This window comes from Rhinolophus hipposideros, assembly GCF_964194185.1.
Source record: "Rhinolophus hipposideros genome assembly, chromosome: 12".
Lineage (NCBI taxonomy): Eukaryota > Metazoa > Chordata > Mammalia > Chiroptera > Rhinolophidae > Rhinolophus > Rhinolophus hipposideros.
The window spans coordinates 13,665,528-13,683,186 of NC_138058.1; the positions used below are offsets into that span (position 1 = coordinate 13,665,528).

The window sequence follows — 17,659 nt, forward strand, 5'->3', positions numbered from 1 at the left end:
GGAAGCTATGTGGGATCTCTTTCATAAGACACTGATCCTATTCACCAGTGTTCCACGCTCATGACCTAATCACCTGCACAATGTCCTAATACAATCACATTGGAGTTTACAATTTCAACATATGAATTTTTGGAAGGACAGACAATCAGACGATAGCAGTAACTGACTGACAGTTATGTCTCATCTAATTATTGAGAACCTTCTGCTGAGCAATGGCCCTGAGACTAACATTCACTTGGGAAGCCATTGTTTCCAATCTTGGCCTATTTTGAAATGTCCAATCATACGCTTCCGCGAATAACTGTGTCTCCAACCTTTCGGCCTTGTTTCTTCTAAGGTCTGGTAATATGTTAGAACCAGGATTCTATATCATTGAATTAGCTATCTCTCCTTCCAAAGTGATCATCAGATATAACCATTGAGTTTTACATACTGTTGTGACTCCCCTTCTTTCAAAGCCCCCGTGGGTATAAAAGTGACGTGACATCAGTCCAGTGGAATTGTCTGATAATTCTCAGGCATAAATTTGTTTTCACTTCCAGAAATAATTCACAAACTTAAGGAGTCACCTGAATTTCTGAAATTTGAAGCTGTCAGTTCAATTGTGGTGGTGTTGTTTTTTTTTCATTCCCAGGAATCTGACTAGTGAATATTTATTCCTTGGTAAACATTTTTCTGTTTCTATATCTCTTTTTTCCCTGGAAAATAAAGAAATGGAGTCATCTGTACCCTAATGGTTTATGCAGTGTGGCTCTATGTCAAAAGTCATTAGGATATAGTTTGACTCTTGGTCAGTTTTTGCTAAATAACAATCTGTTAAATTATTCCCATTTTCTCCAAGTTTCTTCAGTATCAATTGTCTATAAATATGAAAAATGATTACATAAATAAAGTCTATAAATTTAACATATTGAGTATGCATTTCTAAAGTGTAATATTGTCCTCTGATTTGCCAAATAGGACAGAGTAGCAGTCAATATTTTAGAGATACTGCAACTCTGATAAACAAATGCTAGAGAGATTTAAAAATATTACTATTAAGTAACTCTGAGCAAACTCCGTACTCTCCCCTCCATGAGATTCTGATATACTGCCTCTAAGATGAGACTGATGGTGTCCTTATAAACATTTGAAGACAAGTGGTATTATCCATGAATTAATTTTTCAGCCATTCTGTCTATTTTGTGGTTGTTTATTAGCAGTTTAATTTCGTTGTTATTTTCTCTATAAATCACAAGACTTATGACCTATGTCATGAGGGTCTCAAGTAAATTTCACCATAAAATTTAAAAGGAATCAGATAAGTAATATCTCATAACTGGAACCATAGCATGACTGTGGACAAAGAGATAATGGGATTTCCATAGGCTCTAAGAATTTAATTTTTTGCAGTAAGAAAAAATATCTTCATATATACCCTATGGACCTCCAATTAGAAAACACATTTTCAAGTGAGCACAACGGTTGGTGGGTGATTTAAAAACAAAGATTATTTAAAAATGCCTCAAGCCAGATAAGGTATTATATCTGGTCCTGGACACGAGTTTTGGATGGTGGCACCTAGAGTCATATAAGCCATTTAATTCATAAAATAACTTGATTACTCATCAAAAATATATATTCACATGTATGTATAATTTATACATATGCATATATACACACATCTTCCTATATAAAATTTTTTAAATGAAATTTCAATGTAATCAATTTTAATAAGTTTGTATGTTGTATAAAACTATCATTATTGTTACTGTAAGTACTGCTATATATGGATCATGTTAAAGGTCTCATAAATGATGTACATTTTATTCTTTTTATTCAAATATTAAAGCACTTCTTTTATGTTTTTGTGTCTCCTTATGAAATGGATTCCTAAGTATTATTTTGTGCCATAAGTTTTAGTGAAATCTGTCTATTTCTATGTGTAGATATAATATTGTATTAGATTTTACACAATAATGGTTTATAAGGAATCACTCAAAAATTCCATGGCTTATAATACTAAGAATTCAGTTCAATATTCAAGAATGTTTATGTTAGAATGTTGGATGATCCAGACAGTGCTCAGCTGTGTGGTTCTTCTGTAGACACATGAATTGGTCTCCCCTATGGATTGTTTCCTTTGGGGTCAAAACTGAAAGTGGAAACCCAAGGCACATCATTTTCAGGGTAAATTGCGAAAAGGAACAAAATCCCAAAATAAACTGCACCAGTAAGTTTAAGTGCAACTATTTCCAACGCAATTAGATATAATTTTGATTTATTCTTAGGTCTTTCTAATTCTTCAAGTTTCTAAAAACCATTACTCTATTTAATTTTAAAATATTTCATCATGCTATTGGCAAATAATTATATTATTTCAATACTTCCAATCTTTTTTTTAAATTAAATTTTATTGGAGTGGCAGTGGTTAGTAAAGTCACATAGGTTTCAGGTATACAATTCTGTAATACGTCATTTCTATATCACATTGTGTGTTCACCAGCCAGAGTCAGTTCTCTTTCCATCACCGTATATTTCCATCACCTTCCCCTGTTACCCTCTGGTAACCACTAAACTATTGCCTGTGTTTATGAGTTTTTGTTTCTTTGTTTGTCTTGTTCCTTTGTTGTTTTCAGTTTTATATCCTACATGTCAGTGAAATCATATGGTTCTTGACCTTTTATGTCTGACTTATTTTGCTTAGCATAATAATCTCAAGATCCATCCATGTTATTGTAAATGGCATTATTTCATCTTTTTTATGGCAGAATAGTATTACATTGTGTATATATATGGCATCTTCTTTATCCAATCATCTATCAAAGGACACTTTGGCTGTTTCCATATCTTCGCAACCATAAATAAAAATGCAATGAACATTGGAGCACATATATCTTTACAGGTAATATTTTCAGATTGTTTAGGTAGATACCCAGTAGACGGATTGCTGGGTCATATGGTTATTCTAGTCTTAATTTTTTGAAGAACCTCCACACTGCCTTCCATAGCGGCTACACCAGTCTGCATTCCCACCAACAGTGTATGAGGGTTCATTTTTCTCCACAGCCTCTCCAACACAAGTTATTATTTGTCGTATTGATGATAGCCATTCTGACTGATGTGAGGTGATGTCTCATACAACTCTACAAGAAAACAAACAATCCAATTAAAAAGTGGCAGAGGACCTAAATAGACATTTCTTCAAAGAGGACGTATAGATGACTAATAGACATGTGAAAAGATGCTCAACATCTGTAATCACCAGAGAAATGCAAATAAAAACCACCTACAAGTTGAAGTAGGTTAATTTTTTGTTAATTTAAAAATAAAGTTTGATGTGTTTTCAATATGTGAATTTAAATGGAGTCCCTGAGAAAAAAATAGAAAAATAAGACCCATTTAACTGAAGTAAATGTCCTTTAAAACAGAACATTTCCACATTTCCACAATCTGCTTCACCTGTTATTAATTTCCACCTTCTTCAAAACAATGTACTTTAAAAATTAATTCCCTATATTAGGCAATTTCTGCTTATAATACCTAAAGTGGCTTCTCCTTCACTTTATGAACTATGACTGATACTGTAGCCCAGACAGCTCATGTGTGATGAGCTCTATTCTTTATGAAATCAGGAGAGGTGTTGTATGTGCCCCTGAGGCTGAGGGGAGACAAAGAGAGTTGGGGAACAGAGGAGCCTCCCTGGACACTCCTACTAAAACCTCCAGTCACCATCAAAGAGTGGGTGCATCTGAGAAATGCTCTCAGCCGATGGAGGCCCCAGAGGAGCAGCTGGGGCGGCCTGCTCTCAGCTGTCTGCTTTGTGGTTTATGTTCAGGCTCATAACACTGTGGGAGGGGTACTGTAACCCTGTTGACAGTAATAAGTTGCCACATCTTCAGGCTGCAGGCTGCTGATGGTGAGAGTGTAATCTGTGCCAGATCCTTGGCCACTGAACCTCGAAGGGACACCGGTTTGCAAATTGGATGCTCCATAGATCAGGAGCTTAGGAGCTGTCCCTGGTTTCTGCTGATACCAGTGTAAGTAACTGTAAATGCCCTGACTGGCCCGGCAAGTGATGGTGACTGTGTCTCCCAGTGACGCCGACACAGAGGATGGAGACTGGGTCATCTGGATATCACATCTGGCTCCTGAGAACGGAAACATGAAAACAAACATCCTTACTCTTAATGATGTTACCAGTCTTATAACTACCCTGCAGTCTACGTGGCACTGACCACACGGGCAGATTAAATCCCCAGGTTTCCTTCCTTACCTGGGAGCCACAGCAGCAGGAGGCTGAGGAGCTGAGTCGGGACCCTCATGTCCACGCTACGTCCTGCCCGCACTGATTCCTGCACAGGGTGTGACCACACTATTAATGTGTCCAGGGCTGTGGGTTGCACCCCAGTAACATGCAAATAAGCAGGGTTGGGGCAGGTTGGGCCCAGCTGCAGGGCTGACTGGTCTCAATAACATGGGACAGTCAGTGTCTACCAGGTGCCCCAGCCCCACAGGGCAGCAGACATTTGCCTGCAAGAAATGTGTTTCTCCTCGGCAGTCACGGAATCATTCTACTGTCCTATGAGTATAGTGTTCTTGCTCTGTTCACATTTCAGGACATGCTTCTCTTGCTATTTCTCCATCTAAAACACGGTGTTTCGAGTATGACACAATCCTAGTACTTGCAAGAAATTTTGCCAGCTCTTTGCATTTGTACCTGTGCACCATTTTCAGGACAGGGAGACTTTCTTTTGGGTTGAATTCTTAAAACCTTTGGTATGGTAAATTAACACTATTGACATCTAGAGATGCAATGAGGTATAAGAGTAAACAATCACAACAAATGTGAGTGTCCTGGATTTGTAAGGAAGTGCCCAGAGACTGAATATATAACATTGCTACCTGTTACCTATAGCTTAATGATGTCCTTTTCCATTTCCAAGGGCTCTGACACACCACTTGCATCTAGGCCAGCTTCGGTCAGGCATTTTTCTCCTCCACATCTGCAATATGTCAGCCATCTTTCTTCTCTGCAGGCCTTTCCCATGCCCACACTACATATTCCCTGAGCTCCTTGGGTTACTACTTGTGCCTCGCTTCCTTCTTAACCCAAGCTATTCTCTGTAGAAACTGAAGGCTTCCCTAGACTAAGTGCTTAAGTAAAACTCTGAAACTACTTTGTTCCCTAAACCAGCATATTCCTCCATCATCAATTCTTTTCTAATATTTAAGAGAACGTAGTTCTCAGTGACAGGATGTACGGCCTTGGGCACAAGCGGGGAGATGAGAAAACCACACAGGAAGGTGAGGGTGGGAACCTTGCACGTGGTATTAGAGCCCATCCAGTATGGAAAAGGCATCCATGTGTGATACAGGGAGAAAGCAGCATGGAGTTACAGTAGGATGAGGACTGGTGTCCCCACAAGGCAGTGGTAGCACTGTTGGATAAGTACATCTGTTAAGGCCAGTGAAAGAAGAGGTCATTCACCTAGGCAGGGGCTCTCAGTGTAGGTCTCAGAGCTCAGGCATGGCGGGAAGGGCACCCATGCAGGAGTGTGAAGTTGGCAACGTCCTGACAAGTGTATCAGAGCCAGATCAGGGTATGTGGGAGGATGTATGGGGGAAGTTATGTGCAGGGGATTGTAGTCGCCTGTAACAGGAAATTGGTTTCATTCAGGAGGATTGATAATCACATAAGTCAAAGTAATAAGGATAATTAGATACAAAATTCTCACTTTTGGAGAAAGGAGTTATAGATATGGAAAAGGAATTTCCAAGGAAAAACTGGTTTGGTATTGAAATTGGAGTTCTCAGGGTTATATACAGATTAGACATGAAAGTATGTGTTAATAGATAAATAAATGATGGATAGTTATATAAATAAATAGATTTTTGCTCATCTAGTACCAGTGAGTGACGCCCACATTCCAAGAAACTCCCACGGTTCTCAGGTTGCTTTCTAAATACTATTTTTTACTAGGACAAAGCAGTAGATCTTGGAGAAATGCCTTATCATGTGTTTAAAATAGAGAAAATACAATATAACTCTGGAAATTTGGGTCAGAAATTAAGAAGTGCTCTAGAATGATGAGGTGAAGAGAAGTCATCTGGAATGGGACTATAATTTCCCAAATCTGGGGCATTTTGGGAGTCAAATAAATTATTATGGTAACTCATTGAAGGAAATATGCACCTAGGATTTTATACTGACATTGTGATGAAGAATAGGAGGTTCATAAAGTATTAAGGACTTTTCCCCAAAAATCTTATTATTTTCAAAGGGCAAAAGAGCAGCTGTGAATGAGGCATTTAGGTCCCCTACTATCATTGTGTTTTTGTCAGTTTCTCCCTTAGTTCTCTTAGCAGTTGCTTTTATATAGTTATTTCCATATTATTGACGATATTCCCTGGCTTTCCCTTGCATCTCCATGACTATTTTGTAACTACCTATTTATACTTCTTAATCCCTTCACCTTTTCCACCCTGCCCCCCAAACACCCTCCCATCAATGATTCCGATAAATCTAATACCAATCTGTCCCCACACATAGTTATTACAAAATTATTGACTATATTCCTTATGCTATACCCTACATCCCCATGACTACTTTATAACAACCAGTTTGACTTCTTAACCCCTTCCACTTTTTCACTAGCCCCCACTCTGGTAGCATATTCTCTTTTTTTCAAACCATCAATTGTTTTATTATCTATCCATTTCTGAGGCCTCGGTTGGGCTTTCTAGCCAGTTTCCTTAGTTATCAGTTGGGCAAATACCTCTTTGGACCATGACCGAGGTTGGACTGCTGTTGGTTTCTTTAAGGGCTGCATTCCTGTAGAAGTGTTCGCATGTGATTTTCCCTACTTTCTAGAGAGGCAGGTTTAGAATGCCCTGGGATCTTCATAGCTAAAGCAACATGTAAAAGTATAGCATCCAAAAACTCCTGAACATGTGGACCATTTTTTATTTCCACCAGAACCAAGAAAGCCATGTTGACTCCACAACATTCAAAAATCCTGCACTACTCCAAAGATTATCTATTATCAGCATAAAGGTTGGCAGTATTTTGCTTGGCTTAAGTACAAACCCAGATAAGAGCACATAATTCAGCCTGTTGGGCTGAAGTAGCTAAAGGTAAAGATACATGAGTTACATCAATGGCTGTGGATAATGAATGTTCAGCACAATATTTGCAATTTTCATTTTTAAAAATAGGAACCATCACGAAACCATGAGAAATCAGCATTTCCCAGAGGAGTTCCTTACAGAAAATCATGAGGGGTCAGGAGTTGATCCATGAATGTTAGGCAGTTTTGAGGGTACATAGATATTGAAAGGATGAAAAATAAATGGGTTAAGGTTGTAACAACTTGAAGAAGTAATGTGTGGAGTGGCAAACAAAGATATTTTATAGAAAGTAAGGCAATCGACTGAAAAAATGTTGAGTGTGATGAGAATTTAGTAGAACTTCTACTGGTAGAGTACAAAGTTGCATAAAAGGAATCCCACAAAAAATTTCCTCAGTGGCTTTAAGCAAAAAAAGAGCAGAGGCAGTAATGTCTCTAAGAGAAGAGGTACCCCGAGGCCCCAAGATTCAGTTACTTACTATAGTACTCTATTGTTTCCACATGTTTTTGATAGAGAAGTGAGAGGGTGACTTTTCCTTTTCATATACACAAAGGAAAAATAAGAGAATCTGTTAATTGTGATGCCCCAAACAGGTGGGTTTATTGAACTCTCCTTTAAGATTTTCAAGGCTATGCTGCCCTGTTCTTCTCACAAAATTGGGTCAGGGTTGTTGTGCTTCAGTAAAACGCACAATTTTTGCCATAAAAGTGAGAATTGTTTCCAATTCTGACAGTAATCCACTGAAATAACAACTCAACTGATGCTTAGTTTTGGGTTTGAGGAAACTTGGACACCATCAAGATTTCTGGATTTAGATGAGGCCCTCATGTTCGGATATCAGATGTCCTAAATGTCAATCCTGGGTTTGGGTAAACTGCAACTTTTCTTGGAGACTTTATGTTCTATAAGGCCAAAACTTTTAGGAGGTGGGTGCTGTCTTCCTGTGAGAAGAGCAATAGGCAAGTAATCCATGTATTGCAGCAAAGTAGAACGCCTAAGGAAATGTATACCATCTAGATTAGCCTTCAGGATTTGTGAGAAACAAAAAGTGCCCTCGGTAAGACCCCGAGGCATTAAATTCCAGGAAAATTGTTTTCCTTCCCACATGAAGGCAAAAAGGTGTTGACTAGTTCCATTAGCTGGAATACTGAAGAATGCATTGTGTAAATCAATTACAGTAGGAAATTTACTTTCAGTTGGGATGGATGCTAATAGTATGTGAGGGTTAGGAATAATAGGATTCTGAAAGATAACAATGTTGTTTATTGCTCAGAAGTCCTGGACAATCACAACTCCCATTCCTTGGGTTGTCTCACAGAAAAAGTTGGAGTGTTACAGGGTCTAGGAAAAGAATGATGCTTTGAGTTTTGGGATGTACTGTAAGCCTTTTCTTTATTTAATTAATGTTTATTGGGGTGAAAATTGTTAGTAAAGTTACATAGATTTCAGGTGTACGATTCTGTAAAACAACATCTATATCTCACATTGTGTATTCACCACCCAGAGTCAATTCTCCTTCCATCACCATATATTTGACCCCATTTACCCTCTTCTACCATCCCTCTCCCTCCTTACTCTCTGGTAACCACTACACTATTGTCTGTGTCTATGAGTTTGTTTCTTCATTTGTTTGTCTTGTTCCTTTGTTGTTTTCAGTAATATATACCACATACACTATTGATGGGAATGATGATTGGTGTATCCTCTATGGAAGGTAGTGTGGAGGTTGCTCAAATAATTAAGAATAGAATTGACATGTGACCCAGCAATTCCTTTTTTGGGTATCTACCTTACAAATCTGAAAACATTTATCTATAAAGATATATTTGCTCCGATATCCATTGCAGCCTTATTTACGTTGCTAAAGACATAGACCCAACCGAAGTGTCCACTGATAGATGATTGGATAAAGAAGATGTGGTACATATATACACAATGGAATACTATTCTGCCATAGTAAAGATGAAATAGTGTCATTTGTGACAACATGGATGGATCTTGAGATTACTATGCTAAGCAAAATAAATCAGACAAAAAAAGTAGAGAATCACATAATTTCACTGATATGTGGTATATAATCAGTTTGGTTTAAGGTAAGTAAAATTGGGGATCTCAAAAATTTCTCATGATGGCCATTTACCAATGTATCATTTTTTTATTTGTGTACTATTTTTGGTTAAATCAGTCCACTTAGTAAGAAATGAGCATGAGGAACAACCATGGTTTCTAAACATAAATTTGTCGACGGTCTCTCTATGTATCAGGGTGGTGTCACCTGAAATATATAGAATACTGAGATCCCATTTTTAGAGGATTTTTTTTCCTATGCAAAGTCCCAAAGAGCCTAAACAGCCCAAACAACTTAACCCGTTTAAGGGGGTCGAATAGCCCAAATACTTTAAAAGCTTAAAGAGCCCAAACAGTTTGCAAGCTAAATCAGTCATTCTTATCTAGAACATTTTGATCTCCATGGGGCTGAGCTGAAGGCAGAAGCAGCAGTGTCAGAGAAACAACCCAGTCGTGACGTCATCAGGCCAGACACTGAACAGTGCAGCTCTGGTAGACAACCTGCTCATGGGAGGAACAGGACAAAGCTGAACAACTGTCTTTCAGTGAGACAGTCCAGTCTAGAATTGAATCGAAGGTTAGCCAATTTCATAGAAAAAGTCGGGTTCCAAGGGAATCAAGCCACAGGCTAGCCAGTCTTACAAAACAGCCTGCACTTGAGGAATCAGGCTGTTTTGTCAAATCGAGTATACACAGACAAACAGGGCCTTTAGCAGAAAAGTCAAAGCCTCTGACAAATTGGATACAGTCAGGAGAGCTTCAAACCACAGGGAGAGTAGAAGTTCAAATCAGGGGAAACCTGAGCCTTAGAACTCTTGGGCCAGTGAGAAAAACAGCAAGCTCAAAAGGCTCTGTGGGTGCCACACCTGTTTGCTCACCATCCCTGGTGTTCTCGGGGGTCTTCTCTGGACTCTTGAACAGGCCACCAAAGATGTTGGCCTTAAACAAAAAGTCAGCTAGATATTTCTCCAAAGCAAGTGTTTATTTGCTAAAAAGAGACAATTCTGATCTGGATCATGCACCCAGGGTGAGACACATGCAAAAGAAGAGGAAGTTCCATTATAGGACAGAAGACATTAGGAGGGTGGTTATAACCAGTGTTCTTCGTGTAGGACTTGAAGACAGACATAGACATGAGACTCCTCCTTCAGGCCCTGTCAATTACAATCTTGTTTGATGTCTTTATTAATTTTCTAACACATTTAAACTATTGTCTAATTTATAAGGTGACAAAAAATCCCAGCATCTCTTTATATATTTTAAAGGAAAGTAGAGAAAATAACATTATTTAATGTACATACATGTGTTCATGACTCAAGCAATTATTGTGAAGCAGCTTTTTTAGTACTTTTCATCCTCTGTGTTACCTCAGGTCTTTCTATGTGAGAGGTTCCGAAAAGACTAAACCACCTGCCTTGCACTCTTGATTGGAGATGTGACTTAGACTCTACCCTTCAGATGCATTCTTGAGGAGTGGTTGTCGGAACAGAGTGAGGGGAGGGGACCTGCATGACCACAAGTGCTCATTTTGCTGGCGTGGGTCCTGGCCAGGCAACACATTCTGGTGGACACAGCTTTCTGATTCTCCAGATTGCTGTTGCCATGGTAATATCTTCTCTGCTCACAGAAAACAATTGGGGATTTGAGGGATTAGAACTTTGAGTTGCCAGGGCCTGATCATGTGGCCTTTCTCTCCATTTTTAATCTTTCTACTCCATGATAATAAACCCTTTTCTGCTGAAAAAAGCCATCATGTCTTTTCTCATATCCAACTGGCTCAATCATAGAACACATGCAAGTAACATGTCAGCCTTAGTTAGATGAAATGCATGACCGTGGTTTATACCTGAACGGCCATTGCTGATGCCATGATGTCTGTTCATTAGGCTCTCAGGGAAAGCTTGGAAATTGACTTTCTCAGCACGTTTGGGCTGCTATAACAAAAATACCTTATACTGGGCAGCTTATAAACAACAGAAATATATTTCTCACAATTCTAGAGGCTGTAGATTCCAAGCTCAAGTTGCTGACAGATATGGTGTCTGGTGATGGCTCTCATTTTGGTTCCTAGATAGTTTTCTTGCTGTGCCTCACGTGGTAGAAGCAGCTGGGGAGCTCTGTGCGATCTCTTTTAAAAGTCCCATTCACCAGTGTTCCACCCTCAGGACGTAATCACCTACAAAACTCCTTAACTTGTAACATAATTACATTGGGATTTAGGATTTCAACATATGAATTTTTGAGGAGACAAACAATTAGACCATAGCAATACCTGACTGTCACTTATGTGTCATCTAATTATTGAGAACTTTCTGCTCAGCAGTGGCCCTCAGATTAACATTCACTTGGGAAGCCATTGTTTTCAGTGTTGGCCCATTTTGAAAGGTCCAATCATAATGCTTCCCAAAATACTCGTAACTGTGTCTCCAAGCTTTCAGCCTGTTTCTTCTAAGGTCCTGTGTTTGTTAAAACCAGGAGTCTATATCATTGAATTAGCTATCTCTCCTTCCAAAGTGATCATCAGACATAACCCTTGAATTTTACCTACTGTCGTGACTCCCCTTCTTCTAAAGCATTCTGGGTATAGAAGCGATATGACATCAGTCCAGTGTTGTTCTGGCAAATCTCAGGTGTGAATTTGTTCCCAGTTCCAGAAATGATTCATAAACATAAGGAAACACCTGAATTAATCTGCAATGTAAAACTGTCAGGGTGCTTTTTGTTTGTTTGTTTGTTTGTTTCATTCCCAGTCACCTGACCAGTGAATATTTCAACCTTGGTAAACATTTTTCTAAGTATCCATATCTCTTCTTTACATGGAAAATGAAGAGATGGAGGAATCTATACCCTAATGGTTCATGCAGTGTGGCTCTGTGTTGAAAGTCATTAGGACATAGGTTGAGTTATTTCACTCTTCATCAGTTTTCGCTAGATAACAACCTGTTAAATTGTTCTCATTTTCTCCAAGTTTCTTCAGTATCAATTGTCTATAAAATATGAGATATGATTACTTAAAATGTCTAAATGTTTAACATATTGACTGTGCCTTTCTAAAGTGTAATTCTGTCCTCTGATTTGCCAAAAAGGTCGGGGTAACAACACAGTCAATATTTCAGAGATATAGAAACTTTTGATAAACAAATCCTAGAAAGATTTTAAAATATACTATTAAATAAATCTGACCAAACTTCCATGAGATTCTGATATACTTCCTCCAGCACTAGGCTGATTTAAATAGAGTTCATTAAAAGGAAATGAAAAATAAGACCCATTTAACTGAAGTATATGTCATCTAAAACGGAGTATCTTAAACCTTGTACATATCTTCTAATATCTTGTTGAAATGAAAACCCTCAAGAAAAGTGTAAGATAGAACCAACTGTTTTGCATTTGTAATAATTCCCAGGGATGTCGGTGATGCTCTGGCTCCAAGAAAAATTTTGAACAGCAAGATATTTTCATATAGGAGAGAAATAAGTTTCCATCCACATTGAAATTTTGATTTTTTAAAATCAACATGAGGTTCCATTCTTTGTCAAATTATTTCTATATATGTAAAACATTCCTGAATTTTTCTATTGTCTCAATCATTTAACAAAGATTTCTTGTTATGAATCCAGACATGATGATGGTTGGAACACATCCAAGTGTATTGTAACTGGCACAATTCTGAGACATGTAAAAGGAATGACCATGCAGGCTGTCTGCTGTGAGTTCCCCATCACCACTCTCCCTTGTAAAAGCACATTTCTCAGAACCTCTTTGCCCTCTATGATTTCCCATAGATTTGCTCAGTGAGGAGCCCTCCCTGACATGCGGAAGTCAGACGAGGAGGATTCAGTACTATCCATCAGGTCCTGCAGGCAGAGAGGAGGACTGGAGAATCACTGGGGAGCTGAGAGCATCAGCACCCCCAGTCCTGGGCCTCCCCCACAGGTCTGGGGACCACGTGGTTAGACAGCGTCTGTCCGCAACAGCATATGTTCTCTGGTTTCTAGGTGAGCACTAGGAAATCCCACATTTCCACTATCTGCTTCCCCTGTTATTATTTCCCTAGCCCTTAGAAACAATGTTCTTTAAAATTAATTCCCTACATTAAGTAATTCTTGCTAGGAATAACTAGAGTGGCTTCTCTTCCACTTTATAAATTGTGACTGATATCACAGCCAGACAGCTCAAGTGTGATGATCTCTGTTCTTTATGAAATCAGGAGAGGCGTTGCATGTGCTACTGAGGTTGAGGAGAGACAAAGAGAGTTAGGGTACAGAGGAGCCACTGTGGACACTTCTACCAAAACCTCCAGTCACCATCAAAGAGTGGGTGCATCTGAGAAATGCTCTCAGCCGATGGAGGCCCCAGAGGAGCAGCTGGGGCGGCCTGTTCTCAGATGTGTGCTTTGTGGTTTATGTTCAGGCTCATAACACTGTGGGAGGGGTGCTGTAACCCTGTTGACAGTAATAAGTTGCCACATCTTCAGGCTGCAGGCTGCTGATGGTGAGAGTGAAATCTGTCCCAGATCCTTGGCCACTGAACCTCGAAGGGACACCGGTTTGCAAACTGTTTGCATAATAGATCAGGAGCTTAGGAGCTGCCCCTGGTTTCTGCTGATACCAGTTTAAGTAACTGCTAATGTCCTGACTGGCCCGGCAAGTGATGGTGACTGTGTCTCCCAGTGACGCCGACACAGAGGATGGAGACTGGGTCATCTGGATATCACATCTGGCTCCTGAGAAGGGAAACATGAAAACAAACATCCTTACTCTTAATGCTGTTACCAGTCTTATAACTACCCTGCAGTCTAAGTGGCACTGACCACACGGGCAGAGTAAATCCCCGGTTTCCCTTCCTTACCTGGGAGCCACAGCAGCAGGAGGCTGAGGAGCTGAGTCGGGACCCTCATGTCTATGCTACGTCCTGCCCGGACTGCTTCCTGCACAGGGTGTGACCACACTATTAATGTGTCCAGGGCTGTGGGTTGCACCCCAGTAACATGCAAATAAGCAGGGTTGGGGCAGGTTGGGCCCAGCTGCAGGGCTGACTGGTCTCAATACCACGGGGCAGTCATGTCTACCAGGTGCCCCAGCCCCCAGGGCAGCACACATTTGCCTGCAAAAAATGTGTTTCTCCTCGGCAGTCACGGAATCATTCTGCCGTCCTGAGTATAGTGTTCTTGCTCTGTTCACATTTCAGGACATGCTTCTCTTGCTATTTCTCCATGTAAAACACGGTGTTTCGAGTATGACACAACCCTTGTACTTGCAAGAAATATTGCCAGCTCTTTGCATTGGTACCTGTGCACCATTTTGAGGACAAGGAGACTTCCTTTCGGGTTGAATTCTTAAAACCTTTGGTATGGTAAATTAACACTATTAGCAGCCAGAGATGCAATGAGCCATAAGAGTAAATAACTGGAAAAAATGTGAATGTCATGATTTGTAAGGAAGTGTGCAGTGACCGAGTATTTGTCATTGCTTTTCCTGTCATCTCTAGCTTAGTGATGTGTCCTCCAAGGGCTCTGACACACCACTTGTCTAGGCCAGCCACTGTCAGGCATTTTTCTCCTCCACAAATGAAATGTGTCAGCCACCTTTCCTCTCTGCAGGCCTTTCTGATGCCCACGCTACATATTCCCTGAACTCATTGGGTTACTACCTGTGCCTCACTTCCTTCTTAATCCAAGGTATTGTCTTCAGAAGCTGAAGGCACCCTAGGCTAAGTGCTTATGTATAACCTTGATACTACTATGTTCCCTTAACCCGCATATTCCTCCATCACCAAAGCTTTTGTATTTTCTAAGAGAACATAGTTCTCAGTGGCTGGATGTAGGGCCTTGGGCACAAACAGGGTGATTGGAAAATCACACAGGAAGGTGAGTTTGGGAGGTTTGCACATGGTATTAGAGCCCTTTTCCACAGTATGGAAAAGGCATCCATGTGTGATAGAGGATGAACCCAGCATGGAGCTAGAGTGGGGTGAGGACTGGTGTCCCCACATGGCAGTGGTGGCACTGTTGATCCAGTACATGTGTTAAGGCCAGAACAAGAAGAGGACATTTGTCGGAGCCTGCCGACGAGACGAACAGTCCCTGGAAGGGGGAGTGGGAATGAAAAAAGAGACACACACACATATGATGATGCTGCAGGTCTCCAGTGATGCTGGAGCGATGATTTAATCACCTTTACCAATATATATACCCTATGGGTACGTGCAGTTTAACAATAACGTGGGTGCATTACCTCAAGCAAAATAAATTTTTAACTTTTACACAGAAACTACAGAATCATCACAAAGTTCCCTAGTCATAATTATTATAAAAAAGAGACTACTAAAATGTCATGATAGCCACCAGTTATCTGTGTCTGGGAAACCGGCCAGTTCCATCTCATTCCTTAGCAACTTGTAAACATTTTCAAGGTTCTTCGCAGTTCGGCCTTAGAAGCCGAAACAAGTTAACTATATACTAGCCAGCTCACAAGGTTTCTGAGAAACAAGAAATCATGGCTCCCCACAGATATTCACCTAGGCAGGGGCTCTCAGTGTAGGTCTCAGAGCTCAGGCATGGCGGGGAGGGCACCCATGCAGGAGAGTGAAGTTGGCAACGTCCTGACAAGGGTATCAGAGCCAGATCAGGGTATGTGGGAGGATGTATGGGGGAAGTTATGTGCAGGGGATTGTAGTTGGCTGTAACAGAAGGAAATTGCTTTCCTTCAGGACGTTGATGATCATATAAGTCCAAGTATTGAGGTTAATTAGAGATAAAATTTTCAGTGTTGGAGACAGTTGTTACAGATAAGGAATAGGAAACTCCTAGGATAAACTGGTTTGGGACTGAAATTGAAAATATTAGGGTTATATAGAGATTAGACATGAAAGTGTGTGTTGATATATAAGTAGAGGATGGATATAGATAGATAAAGAAACAGATTTTCCCTAGACTAGTACCAATGACACCCATGTCCCCAAAACGACTCACAGTGCCCAGATCTTGATTTGTTAATACTATATTCCACTAAAAGAAAGCAGTACTTCTTGGAGAAATGTCTCACTCCTGGTCTGGAATAGAGAAAGTAAAAAATTACTCTGGACAATTTGGGCCAGAAGTTAAGAATTGCTCAACAATGATGAGGTGAAAAGAAGCGATTTGGAACGGGACTGTCATTTGCCAAATCTGAGGAATTTTGAGAACCAAAATCAATTAAGAAGGTAACTCATTGAAGGAAATATGCACCCATGATTTTAATCTGATGCTTTGATTAGGAATAGGATTTCATAAAGTATGAAGGAATTTTCCCCAAAAAATCTTATTAATTTCAAAGGACAAAAGAGCAGCTGTGCAGGGCCTGCCCGGTGGCTCAGGCGGTTAGAGGTCCATGCTTCTAACTCCGAAGGCTGCCAGTTCGATTCCCACATGGGCAGGTGGGCTCTCAACCACAAGGTTGCCAGTTCAATTCCTCGAGTCCCGCAAGAGATGGTGATCTCCGCCCCCTGCAACTAAGATTGAACACGGCACGTGGAGCTGAGCTGCCACTGAGCTCCCGGATGGCTCAGTTGGTTGGAGCGCGTCCTCTCAACCACAAGGTTGCCGGTTCGATTCCTCGAGTCCCACAAGGGATGGTGGGCTGCGCCCCCTGCAACTAGCAACTGGCAACTGGACCTGGAGCTGAGCTGCACCCTCCACAACTAAGACTGAAAGGACAACAACTTGAAGCTGAATGGCACCCTCCACTACCAAGATTGAAAAGACAACAACTTGACTTGGAAAAAAGGCCTGGAAGTACACACTGTTCCCCAATAAAATTCTGTTCCCCTTCCCCAATAAAATCCTTTTTTTAAAAAAAAAAAAAAAAAAAGAGCAGCTGTGCAGCAGAGAAGTTGGTAGACACCACCTTGATCCTTGATCCCGGAATTGAAGTGGCATCATTAGTAGTGGAATGAATTGGAATATTGGATGACCTAATAAGATGCAGTGAGGAGAGCAGACAATCACGTTCAGATAGTCCTGCCAAAGATGTATTATGTGAATCTGATCATGAGAGAAAAATCAAACAAATCCAAATTGAGGGACATCTTACAAAATAAGTGGTGTTCCTCTTCAAAAGTGATAAGGTCATTAAGTTCAAGGAAAGAATGATGAACTGTTCCAGGCTGAAGGAGACTAAAGGGATAGAGACAAATGAAGGCGACATGGGAATCTGGACTGGATCCTTTTGTTATCAAAGATAGTGGTGGGACATTTGTCAAAGCTTGAAATGGGCCTGAGGACTTGATGATTTAATGTATTAATGCTGATTTCCTTATTTCATATTTGTACTGGATTATGTAAAAGAATGTGTTTTTGTGGAGGGAATACATAGTACGGTCTTCAAGGGTAGGGATATCAGGTCATCAGCTTACTCTCAAACGATTAAGGAGTAGGAGGGAAAGTACTATGTGCTGTGCCTACAACATTTCTGTGAAGTTGTTTGGAAATTTTATGAAAGTA

General features: G+C 40.3%; 1 gene segment (V, D, J or C); it reads right to left on the reverse strand.

The window, feature by feature from the left end:
- Positions 1 to 3,819: 3,819 nt before the first annotated feature.
- Positions 3,820 to 4,304, reverse strand: LOC308505761 (immunoglobulin kappa variable 1-39-like). The segment is given in 2 exons: positions 4,256 to 4,304; positions 3,820 to 4,130 (listed from the first exon to the last, which is right to left on the reverse strand).
- Between the last annotated feature and the right edge of the window lie 13,355 nt (positions 4,305 to 17,659).